Here is a 13,252-nt window from a genome sequence, read left to right on the forward strand (position 1 = left end):
CACCAAGCCACCTCCATCACCATGGGAAAATGTCACACCAACACACATGTGCGAATGTGACAATGCTTACGAATGATCCTGTTCTGACACACACTGTATGTATGCACAAAGCAACATTTTCATGATGACCAAAAGTTCATGCCCACACCGCTTTCTGCTTAAGGGCCCAGTAAAGAAGATCGATGCTGATTGGCTCTCTTTTCACTGAAAACTTTTTACCGACCAATAAAAACACACAACAGATTGTGTCGCGCACAGCGAAACTGCATGCAACATACAGGGGTACATGTACATGTGCATGTACAGTACATGCATGATTACGTACAGTGTACCAGTATGTACTTGTACATGTATGCTATACATGTGTGCAGGGTGGCTGGCTAGCCGGTCCAAAAGCCTATACGCCTTCGTATGAAAGTTGCGGCAGGATAAATGCAAAATTGTAAATTATGAACGAATCACACAATCCTTTTTTTGGTGATGTTATCCACTGTTTTTGTCATATCATTAAGTAAAGTGCCCTTCGATTTTTTGAGGAATGCAATTTTTTATGCTCCTTTAGGACTGTTGAGGAGCGCGGTAGGAGCTTTCAATGGACAATGGTTTGGTTCACCAAATTCTGTGACAAAATTATAAGATGGATATGTTCATTCACTCAGTTTGGTAAAACTTGAAACTTCTCACACCTCCAGACTGAACATCAAACATGAAGGAAACAAGGGCCCTACATCTAAAGGTACAAGCATGTGGCATTTTGAGATAAACTGGAATCCTACGTACATGTACGGGTGCATATATACAATGTAAGACCAATAGCCCTTCAGGTAAAATACATACCGGTACCTGTTGTCTTTTTAAATTGCTTTAAATGTATTTCTTGAGACAGTAATGTACTGTACACATACCAGACAGATTAACTTCTTAACTTAAAAAGTGCCATACATGTACATTGTATATGCACAGTCCATGTTTACAGCGGACAAAAATCCAGGCTAACATGTCTGCTGTTTGTATGTATACTTACTGTATGTGAACATGTATGTACATGTAACTGCTCCAGATAAATACTGACACGTACCCCTTTCAAAAATTGTGTGAATGACAATCACTTGTGCACGTGTTAGCATTTTCCAAGTAATGGCAATTGTGGGCCAGGAAATGATATTATCATAGCTGAATGCCCACGGGCAATGGAAAACACATTGAGGTTTGGATTGTTCCAGCCTTGCATTTATAAAAGTATTCAGGTTTCTGCATAAGATCTACAGTATCTGATGTTGGGGGCAGGAGATGATGACCTGCAAAGATTTCTAGTTGACAGAGGTCACAGTGTTTGTCCACAGAATAATTTATGTAGTTTGAGGGATAAAAAAAGGTGACAAACAATTAATGATGAAGCACTTTTTTGTCATGTCATTATTTCAGAAATGTATCCCAGATTCTTCTCCTTGTAATTAAATAAACCAACACACACACCCCCCAACCAAACAAAATTTTCCAATTTGACAACATGAATTTGATTTTTAGCCACAATAACTTCACAAACCAGGACTGAGAACTGAGGAACAGCTTGATTCCATCTGCTGGCACATTGAGATTTTCACCAGGTGTACCTTTTCCTTAGTGCCATCTCATTTCACAACTCAATCATTATGCATGCATACACGTACATGTATATATGCCCAAACAGTAGCCCATTTCAGTTGGGCCTGTACCACACTGTACAAAGCCAAGGTTACGGTAAATTCCACACTATGTACATGTATGTCTACCACCAAATTTCATCTATCCCATAGAAAATGCTGGAACACAGGAACAGCGACAGAGCTTCAGTCTGTTATGGAAACACCCTGTTTCTAGGCCTGATGATGCACCGTAAGGCCAAGATGACGTGGCATCCACATGACTCAGGCCCCACGCATGTACACAAGCTACGCTACATGTACGTCATAAACACATGATAAAGAGCCCATGGTCGACACATGCCTCAATCAAGAGGCGGGAACATGTGCCGCATCCAAGTAGCGGGCTGGCCATCCAACCATTAATGATGCCCCGTGAGATGTACCAATGTGGTATCACCATTTAACGGCCGCATTCTTTGACTCCATGGAGGTGTATGACATCTGGCACGGCAGGGACAATTAGGGATTCATGAGGGAAACTTGAGCTACCGTACGCATGCAGTCCTTAATTGAATATATCTCAAATTGAGAAGCACATGCTACAAAAGCTGCACTGCTCACGCACGTAGTGTTCCATGCGATGTTTTTGTACAGTATGTGTTATGTGCATATACTTCATAACCCGTTGGCCCTACATGGAAGCCAAAGGCATTGCATTACAAGCGAGGTGCACTGACAGTATTCACACATTCTACTAGTACAAGATGTTCAGATAAATTAGGAGGGAACATTTCGTGGCAGAGTGAAAAGCCACTAGGATAAAATGAAGGTTAGAAATGCTTTCAGAAAGATTTATTTGTGTTGAAGTTAACTGTTGAAACAATGGCAAAATAAGCATGTTTTCACTCTATGGACACTGGACAGACACTGTGACAAGCGATATTGCTGGTTTACATGTAGCTCTCCCTAAATTCCTGTTGAAAAATAACTTAATCATATAAAGATCTATGGATTTAGAACATTTTTCCGTACCTGCCATATTTTCATACCCATATTTTAACGGGTGATTTGTTATATTTTCCCCATGATGTCATTTGATGTAGATAACCTGAAAATCATGAGTATAAAGCTACACATGTACATGCATGGCATGTCTCTACAGGACCTCCAAAATAAGGATATTTTTATCCAATGTCTGGTTATTTCAGTAACTAATTTCATTATTACTTTGTGAACTACAATATTTCATTCTCTGCAGCTGTACAAATAATGGTAGAATTGTTTAAGTTCATTTCTTGGCTCCTTAGGTAAGTAGCAAAGTTTAAGAGAGCGCTGTTTCTGAGGTTGAGCAATTGTATCATTTAGTGTGGACAGACAAAATGATGTGTACAGATGTGCACAAACATAGGCAACTGTGTATATGTATAAAGAATATTACATGTACCGTATACATACATGTACATGTACATGTGCATGTACATGTGTGAACATGTATGAACATGTAGCTGGGTGCAGGGGGCACATGTATACAAAAATCATTACTTATTTAAAAATCATCCAATTAAAAATGTTTACCTGGAATGAAATCTGAGTGGTAGAAAACAAAATGCACCGGCGAGGTGCACACAAGTTGCAATGAGGGTTGTTCTATGAAGTTGGATCATGTTTTTAACATTACAGGTACCGGTGACCGTATTTGTAGCAGGGAAAAAAAGGGGTTCTGAGAGTAACTTACAAACTACATATCCTATCTACATGTACATACATGTACATGAACCAGCATATGTATGTACAAACTATGTCTCAACATGGCAAAGTATGGTACATTGTACATGTACCGGTACCTCATGGTACGGTACATGAACAACCCATGTGACCGGCTCTAGAAAAATGGGTAATAAGTCGCCAGATTCTGGCTATCAGTTATTGGTATGGCTGGATTGAGTACATCAAAAGCTACAATTTGAGATATGAATGCCCCGTATGCACTGTGTTCCAGAGATATTTAAACATTTGTATGTATCCACATTTTCGGATTCAATAAAAGCACTTTTCGAGAAAAAGCTCAGAAAGTGTAGCACTTGGAAACACAATGCTATGTAGGATTTCTTACTGAATGATCATTTTTTCATCTTTATTCATCAGTATCCATGTTTGTAGTCACAAATTCTGAAAACAGAAATGTACAGGTAAATGTTATACAAGCTAATAGAGGAAAAACACAAAATCACATTTTTGAAGGCATTTTGCCCTCTCCAAATAGAACAGGCCATAACATATTTTGGAATTGCGCGACTTAATACCCTTTTTTCCAGAGCGGGTCACATATGCCATACACGTACATGTACATGAATAGAGTTGAACTTACTGGATGTACTGGTCTCTTTTTAATTCCCTTCAGACATGTCAAATCTTGCACTTCACTTTCACCAAACTGCTCCGTCCATCAGCAATCATTTGGGAAGGGATACAAATATTTGTACACGTATATCATGTAATGTTACATGTGTAATATTACACTACAATGTACATGTACATGTACACTGCACAGCTACTGTGTACACACTGGTTAAGTTGGGTGGAAGAACTGTGCATTTATATATGGGTCACCCAGAATATGACAGTTCACAAGGTTGCTGATTGTTACTGTTCCACTGGGCATAATTCTCTCAAGGTCATCTCAGGGGTTAACGACAGAGAAATTGCTGGACCACTGTTCCCCTTAAGCTGTGTCACTCCATGGTGCACTGAGGAAGGAAGATCCCCACAGTGCAGTCAGACAATTAATTGTTGGAGCAGCTCAGTCTAGTGCAGTGGCTATTCAAAAGTGGTGCTGTGTAAATTTTATTAACTACTGTACACAGTTCCCTGCCAACCAAATCACACATTTTTATGCACAGTAGCCCACAAGTTTTTGCAGTGTAAATGTAACGCTAATTGCTATGCAGGCTGCTACAAACGCTGCTCTGATGAAAGTGGCATAGATGGAAGTTGCAGATCAGGACAATCACAAATCAAAAATGGGCTGCCAAAATGAGCTTTTGCCCATTAGGCCAAACAAAATACATGTAACAGTTGTGCTTCCTGTTACATTAAAAAAATAGGTTGGGTTGGTGGGAATTTTTTTTTTCCTCTAAATTTTTTTGGTCAAACATTTTAGGTTTTTTTTAATTAAAATGAAAAAGTGATTTTGATGGTCTACGGTGTATTCCATCCACTGTTTTTTACCCTGCGAATTCATAAGTTAATAAGGATCTGTCTTGTCAAAGATCGTATCTAAGCCAGAGTCTCTTCGGACAATTATACATTTGTGTTGCACAAATTTTGATAATTAATGTCTAAAAATTGTTTAAAAGCTCGTACAAAACGATGCACATACCGGTGAAACCCATGTCATGATGCAATCACTTTGGGCACCCCGCGCCAGTTGTCACGAAACCCCTGAAAATCGGTGAAGACGAAAATGTACTAACCTTATTTCAAGCTGTACATCACAGTGAAATGTGTGCTACTGGCAGTTACATGTACCGGTATAGTGGAGATTGTTAGTCACTACTTCCGCTTGGCTGTAAAAACAAAACAGCAGAGATTTCACACCACTGAAAGCACAAGGGTCGGCAACAGTACTTTTATTTTAATTTCTTTTTCAATAAAAAAGACTTAGGGTCGGCGAAATTTTCTACCGGTAGGTTGGGGCAGGTAACTGAAAGCACAACTACATGTACATGTATTCTTTTATTTGGCCTTAGCATTAAAGTTCAATTCCCTGACAACTGTAGCCTGCAGACAGCATACAGTACATGAACCACGTATGTACATGTACATTATCTGGTTCGTAAGTGTGACGTCACTTCAGTTTAAACCATACCAACTGCACATGCACTGCACAGAGTTACATGCATTGATCGCCGTTTACATGAAACCATGGAACCGGAAGTTAAATCGCGCAACTTCAGCGATCGTCCAATGGAAGCCTGCAAATCGTGGCGTGTCCGCCTTTGTGACGAAGTCACTTACAAACCGGATACAGGATTGGAGTTAAAAATAAAAGTACCGATATGGGCACCATTTAATTGTTTTTTTCTGCCATGCTTGTGCTGGTACAGGACAGAGCATTTAATGCACTGTGCATACGTGTACACGTGACTGTATGAAACTGGGATTACATGAAACAAGAAATCCAAGTGAAAGCGCACACAAAGATGTTGCACATACGAGTACAGGTAGTCTGCATCGCTTAAAAAACAGTATGTTGAAAACCTCCCCACTCATATTTTGAAAGTGATTCTGAAAAAGAAACATGTACACTTTGTATGCACATGTACATGTACCATACTTGGCAGTGGTTCCTTCCAAATAATCCCACTGGAGTTTTCACTGAAGGTGCTAGAGGGTGAACGTTGAATAGGTTTTTTAAGGCAAAGAACTGCCTTTAACTTAGCGGAATCAGGTTGTGCAATTATGAATAGATGAAGACTGTTCCATGCTTTGACAGCACGTAGGGGAAAAAATTGTACACATCTGTTCATGTTAGTACTGTACCCATGGAGGAAGGACATCCTCCATGCTGTACCTTACATGTAGAGAGGTCCGATGAAATTCTTGCAGAAGCAACACCTGCACCACATTTAAAGTAATTTGCAACAGGTGTTGTTTCAACTTGCATCCAGAACATACAGGTAGGCCCACATGTCCTGTAAATGCTTACATTTTGTACATCCTCAGCCCCACTTAAGAATGGTGGGGGCATTTGTATAAGCCTTGACCAAACCTTCCAACATTACAGGTGCAGTATGTACATGTACATACATGTAACCGGTTATTGGGGAGTGAACAGTGAACAGGCTCAAAGTCAGTTACAAGTGCAGTAGACTGCATATTGTACATGCATACATACAGGTACATTCCAGCAACCTCATGCAGCTTGGGCTGTAGCAGTAATTTCCAGCATTAATTTTATTCGCTGTATGACAGCTTCATTTCTTAACTTCACGGGGATAAGACCAGCAACAGCACCTGAAAGTTAATGTACATGTACATGTATGTGGGGCAACCTTACATACCAAGTGTGGACTTGTGAACAAAAGATATCCACACCATGCAGGAACGGAAAACATTACACACGTCGACAGGACGTTTCCCTTTCTCTGAAAAAGAAGTTAAGAGGCATTTTGGGGTAGGGGTCATCTATCATAAAAGGAAGAGGAATAGTCAAGGAAGCCTTGTACAACAACCCAGCTGAGAATCGTGTTCCCAGTTCAAGAAAAATGAGTATTTTCAATGTAAAGTTTTCTTAACTGCACGAAAAGAAAGGAATGACCACAGTAGGTACATGTACATGTATGTAAGGTACATGTAAGTGTGGGTGTACATGTACGTACACGCATGCACTGCATCCACACATATCTACCGGTACACATGGTATACATTTCAGGTTACTTTTCTTCCATCAGTCATAGGATCTCACTACATGTACATGTACAGTATGTGGACATGTGAAACTTAGCCCTGTGAAAACAACTGGGGAAAAACTGCAAAAAAGAATTCCCATTCACATTCGTGAAATGTTTTCCCACCTGCAACTAAAACGCTGACATTTTCCAAACTTGGGGGAAAAAAGCTGCAAAAACTTTTCCACATGTGGAACACATACTGTGAAAATTTTTCCTTATAGTGACAAAATGGTGTGAACATGTTTCTCACTCGTGAAGAAAGGTGTGAACAATTTTCCACCTTCTGAAGTACATGTACATGTAAGTTGTGAATTTCTTTTTTCACAGCGGGGAAGAAAGTGTGAACATTCTTCCCAATGAGGGGCAAATGTTTGATAATTTGTGAAATGAATATTTAGTTTCCTGGATGGGGGAAAAGTGTCAACTTTTTCCCCCTTTTTGCTGTTAACTTTCAATTGCCATGCACTGTACAGGTACATGTACATGCCAGTCATTCACTGATGCAAAAACCTGTTGATAAAATCAACTGTGATCAGCTGCTACTGAATGCAGAGGATTTCCTCCAAAAAGTGGAGTCACGATCCCGAGCTAAAGTTTGGAGATTGTTTCAAGTTGATTTGGAGTGGTCCAGGTCTTTGGAAGGAACTCAACAGGCTGTAGCTCTACAACGCTTCTCTCAGATTTCAGGTCTGCTGACCCAGAATTCACACTGTGTCCTCAATAGATAACCCTGTCATATGCCACACAAGGTGTGCATCTTTTTCTATGGCGGCTCCATCAACAGCTACTGTACCAGTGCCAGCAATGCAGCTCCCATAAAAGTGACAATGGTTGGCATGGCAACCAAATGATGAATGATGGCTATTTGCTGAAAACTTGCTAAGGGCTCTAGCCTCCCCTGGGGTTTAGGGGTCACACTTTTATACCAGATCACCCAGCAATGAGAAACTGTCCTTGGTACATGTAGGCTATATCAGTATTTTTATGATGGGTGTAAATGGTCCATGTACAGTACATGTCCCCCACCAGTCAACAGGTGTAAACTTTTGTCAGACATCCAGACAGGTGCCATTAATAATACTGCCAACACCTGTGGAATTGATGGCTCCAAGGATAATATCAACACAAACTACCCATCACATTCTCCTTTAGCAACCTAAACTGAAAGGTGAAGTTTAATGGGTCTAGTGGCAGTCTAGACCTTCACCGGCGTACTGAAGCCATGGGGTGTGATGGAGCTAAATTTCCACCATAAGAGGGAATGGGTCTGGGTAAGGTTGTAGGTACCACACTAGAGTTTCAAGAGGTGTTCCATCATAAGGTTCATGCACAGAGGTAAACTGTATCTGAATTGAACCTCTTTTGGTACAACTCACTGAGGTGGTTAGTTACATTGTATTTTTATTCAGGTATGAAGCACCTGGAGCGCTTTTCAATCGGTAATAAATCATTCCCGAATCCACTCTTGCCAACGAAACTGTCCAGTAAAACTGATCAGGTCAATTTTCCCAGACAGACAAGTCTGGCGCACATTCGGCCACAGAGTGGAGTGGAGGCTCCATGCTCATACATGTACATGTGTACATGTACATGTATTGTATATGTGATAGTTCTTTGGTTTTTCAGTATAAAGTGATCCTTCCAGGAATGCACTCCTTGCTAGTGTCTGGGTTCAATTTTGTTCAAATTCGATGTACGGCAGTGTAGTGGTTTTATGGAGCTGCCATTTTTCTGGTAAGAGCTTTAGCTTTTGTTCCACAGGGATACACATGAGTAGATCCCTTCATTCACAAAAGCAGTTACCGGAAAGATGGCAACCATGCAGAACCTCTATATTCCCATGTCAACCCTCTAAGAGTTATCGGTGGTAAAATTTATCCACTGGGATGTTAACCCATGGAGGAAGGAACCCCAGTCTTGATCCAACAGTCAAAGAGAAAGCATGGCATAAACATGACTAATAATCTTGTACAGAGTACAAAAAATTGAAATTATGTCTTGGTGCAGAAAGTACATGTACATCTAAATAATGTACAGTGTAAGCCCTATATATGTACATGTATTTACATACATGTATGTACTGGCACATGGACATCCCTTTCTATATTACACAATGAAAAACAATTCCACCAGAAGTAAACCATATCATGTTCATACATGTACATGTACACATGTACTGGTACTCGGTGACACCAGGTACATTTGTAGTGTACAGTAGTACATGTACCGGTACTGTTACAGTACATGTACATGTACGTACATTTACTGTAGCTCAAGGCACATGTCCAAATTACATGTATTTGGTTGTAGCTTGAAATAATGCAAGCGTCTTTGTGGCTGTGACCTTACTTTCATTTCATATGCATGGCAGTCAATATTTTATCCAGCTCACTTCATGTGCACATGTGTACTAGTACATGTACATTGCATCAGTGCATGATTAGCTACAAGTACTAGTATTTAAAGTTCAGAAAGCAAGATAAAGATATACATGCATGATTCGATTCATGCACATGCCACATGGGCTGGCATTTACCTTGTACTCTAGTACATGCCAATTTTACTGCACTAACTATATTTCTTTGTGCAAAATGAATGGTGGCCAGTTTTGGCAGACCGACTGCGTTCACCACAAAAGAAAAATCAAATTTAAATGTCTTTTCCACACGCAGAGCACTCATCCCGCAATGATTGATTGGCAACAATGTGAAAAAATTCTCATGCTGCAGTCACACACACCCATGTACGGCTTGAGGTTTTTTAGTGTGGTTCATTTCAGTGGTTGGGCTTAGGCAAACAAACAGGAAATCTGCGGGGTGTCCTGAGGATTTCACTGCCCCTCTGGGCATTAGGCAAACCTCAGTGGCTTCAATTCCTGCTTCCCACCAGAAAGAATGGCTGTGTCTCGAAAGACAAGATCATTAATAGGATTTTGATTTACATGCGTAAACATGTAACGTTTGACACACACATGCAAAACAAGCCACGTACTAGTACTCTTGTGCAAGACCGTGACATGTGTAATTGCCAGACTGCATTTCTAAGATGTTTTCTCGAATGAGTCAAGTCCGAAGAATCTGCGTCACGTTATTTTTATCCACAGAATTTTGAATATCTTTTGGCCGGAGCATACTCCACTGCTACATGTAAGCCCTGATGGCAAAGGACTGGCAATGTTGTGATGGAGATGTTTACAAAGTGCCATCCACACTACAGTTCACTCAGAAAATCTACAAAGGTTTCTACACGTACGGGTACGTGTGACGGAGTTGATTTTCACCGTTAAATAAACTTTTCTTTATCAAAGTGCATATTAAAATATACGTGAACTTGCACAAGAATGTCAATTAAACGGTGATTGGGACAGCCTTTGGTGACAGATAGCTACCGAATGTATAGTAATCTGAGTACCGATAGTTCATTTGTGAAATGCATACATGTGGTACAATTCAATAATACTACACCATCGCAAGAGAGTGAGCCCCCTACACCTATGGACTTGATAAAAAATGGACACAATGCCAAAAACATACATTTGAGACAGAGTGAATATATGTGTAATATACATGTACTGTACGGTACATGCTACATGTGCAAAAAAAAAAAATCACAGTACTCACCTTTCTCTACAAAGATCTGCCCTTAGCACAGGCAATACTGCCCAACCAAAAAAAGATTCCATTTGCGTTGACCCACGACCCCAAAGACTATTTCATCCCCAACCTCTAGAGGCTCTGTGTTTACTGGATATTCCCAGCAGCAATATTTCTCCATCCTTTTTATAAAGTGGCCGGTGTCAAGTTATTACCCCTGGGTCTGGAACCGAAACTAGCTTTAGAGCCACCTGTTGCATGGAAAATCATGACGTGGAAGATCTAATTTTGGCTGGGAAAAGTGATGTTTATTCCCCCCCCACATTTAGTACATTACTGCCACCTACTAACTCATAACCTGAATCTCAACCTTCCCGTTCCACTGGAACTTCCCTAAACGCTGAAAAGTGAAAGTCAGAGATCTTAACTAATGACAAAGGGTTCGATTTGCATAGGGGTGCATCAGAAATTTATGTACAAGTACAGTATACAGGAAATTATTACACTTGAGGGCTGTACATCTCTGGAGCCCTTGGACATCTACCGGTAGGTAGACCTTATTGGATATTTGTCATGGTTCCTGCCTTCCCTGTTAACGGTACTGTCCCAGGGAGTTGAAGCACCATGGGGGCAAGCCTAGTGCCATTGTGCTTAATGTCAATGAGTACGTACATGTACGAGTATAAAAATACAAAGGTCGAGAATGGCATTGCCAATCCTAACTTTCAATCATGTTCAAGAGGTCAGAAACTGCTTCAGATTTTCAAGGTGAAAAATTACACTTTGTTGCTAATGACAAGTACACAACTAGAGATCTGCAAGTACCGAACAAATGAATTTGATTAACCTGCTCAATGAATGCAATTTTAAGGTCTAGCACAGCAGTGCAACGAATGGGACACTTTTAGTTTTTTCTTTTTTCTGATTTTGGTTGTTTGTTCTTTTAAGAAGGTCATTTCAATTGGCAAACCAGGATTTGTACAACTTCATCTCCTATCACGACTTGAACCATTTCCATAGAGATGGAAGCAAAAATTACTGTTCATGGCGAAGTGCACCAAGAGATTCTCAGAAAGACTGAAAGGTTGGAAATTCTGCAAATCTTTCAGAACTAGTGCCAAACATTATCTCCACTTCAAAGCATCAGCACATCACTGATTTTTTTTAGATGATAACTTTTTTTTCTGCCAAGCAAGAAAGTCAGTACCTAGGCCAAGTTGTTCACGTGTTGAATATGTTCATTACCAGCTCTCAACATTACTCGCCTGTGATCAGATCACCAGTCTATCATAACCACTTTTTTTGACCAATCAGACTTCTCAACAACACTTGCTATGTACATTTGTTACTTGGGAGGACCATGGGAGGACATTACTTCCATACTTCAGCTGCACATGCCAGAGATGCAAACTCTGGCACCGAGGTTCAGATGATGATTTGTAATTTGAGAAATGTGACCTGGGAATTCAGAAATTTCCCTACCACAAAGTCACCTACCTCAGGGGCCAATTTTCAAGGGACACAGAAACTATTTCACCAGCCAAAACCGTCTGGAAAGCTTAACATTTCTACACGTTAGTTATTTTGACATACACTGTACATGTACAGAGTACACTTGTATTTAGTACTGGCAGATCATACATGTAGGTGTACAACTTGTCATTTTGAAGTTCGGCATTTTCAAAATGGTTCCACTAAAACACAACATAAAAAGGATCAAAATAAATCCCGTAAGACCTCCCAAAAATATATAATTATTTATAAATAAAAGTTAATCAATTTATAATCCACAGACTAACATGTACATGATGCATTCGACATTTTTATACAATAGGGAATTTTTATATATTGAACCCTATCCCTATCAAGATGCTACTGGTACATGGACACACATGTACATGTATGTGAAATGAACAATTGTATTTAATAAGCCAAAATTTATGATCTTGTTCAATTGAAACCAACATGACTAGAATTTACCATGCGGTACTCATGACCACAGCGCTTTACATGTACATGTACCGTAGGTATACAATATACAGTACATGTAGTAGACATGTACATTTACAATGTAGACGTGTACCGGTACAGTACATGTGTACATACGGGTACATACATGTACGTACGTGGGTAGAGACAATTTTGACATTAAAGATATTGGTTTGAATTTCCAATTACCGGTTATGATACTGCAACACGTACACATTTGTTTCCAGGACGAGGCCTAATTTACCGTACATAACCAGGGTCCTAAGCTGAAAATCAGCGTGTTATTCTGAAATCAGAATTGCTAATAATGTTACTTGTGTACTGCAACTGTGCACAGTACAACATGTACATGTTTGTATGTGCCATACGCATGTATACCAGTACATGGACACATGCAAACTTCAGAATAGCAGCACTGTACTATTTATTTGATTTAGATTATATCACAAGAGGCAACCAAACATTTGCTTATCTGATAAATCTTCATCTCTTTTGTGAAGGCATGTCGATTCTGAAAAAAAATCAGAGGGCCTTCTAGGAGAGTGTGGATGGCACATTTTCCTGACTCCTGAGGGCAGAAAAAATCTCATTA

At 39.9% G+C, this 13,252-nt stretch overlaps 2 protein-coding genes across 12 annotated transcripts in view; one reads left to right on the forward strand and one right to left on the reverse strand.

The window, feature by feature from the left end:
* The window catches only part of LOC110980724 (uncharacterized), a 65,852-nt gene that overhangs the window by 46,522 nt on the left and 6,078 nt on the right, over positions 1–13,252 (reverse strand). For 5 of the 7 annotated variants that reach the window (XM_022237658.2, XM_087141243.1, XM_022237657.2 and 2 more), the window contains exon 2: positions 5,099–5,191. The exons of 1 other annotated variant lie outside the window; for it this stretch is intronic. The gene's annotated coding sequence lies outside the window, so the exon portion shown is untranslated. Of the gene's footprint in view, positions 1–3,993; positions 4,015–5,098; positions 5,192–13,252 lie in introns of those variants that run through there. One more of the 7 variants, XM_022237656.2, reaches the window with a different exon arrangement.
* Positions 1–13,252, forward strand: part of LOC110980727 (uncharacterized) — a 32,071-nt gene that overhangs the window by 5,138 nt on the left and 13,681 nt on the right. For 2 of the 5 annotated variants that reach the window (XM_022237669.2, XM_022237667.2), the window contains exon 2: positions 10,182–10,332. The exons of the other annotated variants lie outside the window; for them this stretch is intronic. The gene's annotated coding sequence lies outside the window, so the exon portion shown is untranslated. The remainder of the gene's footprint in view (positions 1–10,181; positions 10,333–13,252) is intronic. 5 annotated transcript variants of the gene reach the window in all.

Source organism: Acanthaster planci, linkage group LG09 (genome assembly GCF_054643075.1).
Source record: "Acanthaster planci isolate LZ-2023a linkage group LG09, COTS_SCS, whole genome shotgun sequence".
Lineage (NCBI taxonomy): Eukaryota > Metazoa > Echinodermata > Asteroidea > Valvatida > Acanthasteridae > Acanthaster > Acanthaster planci.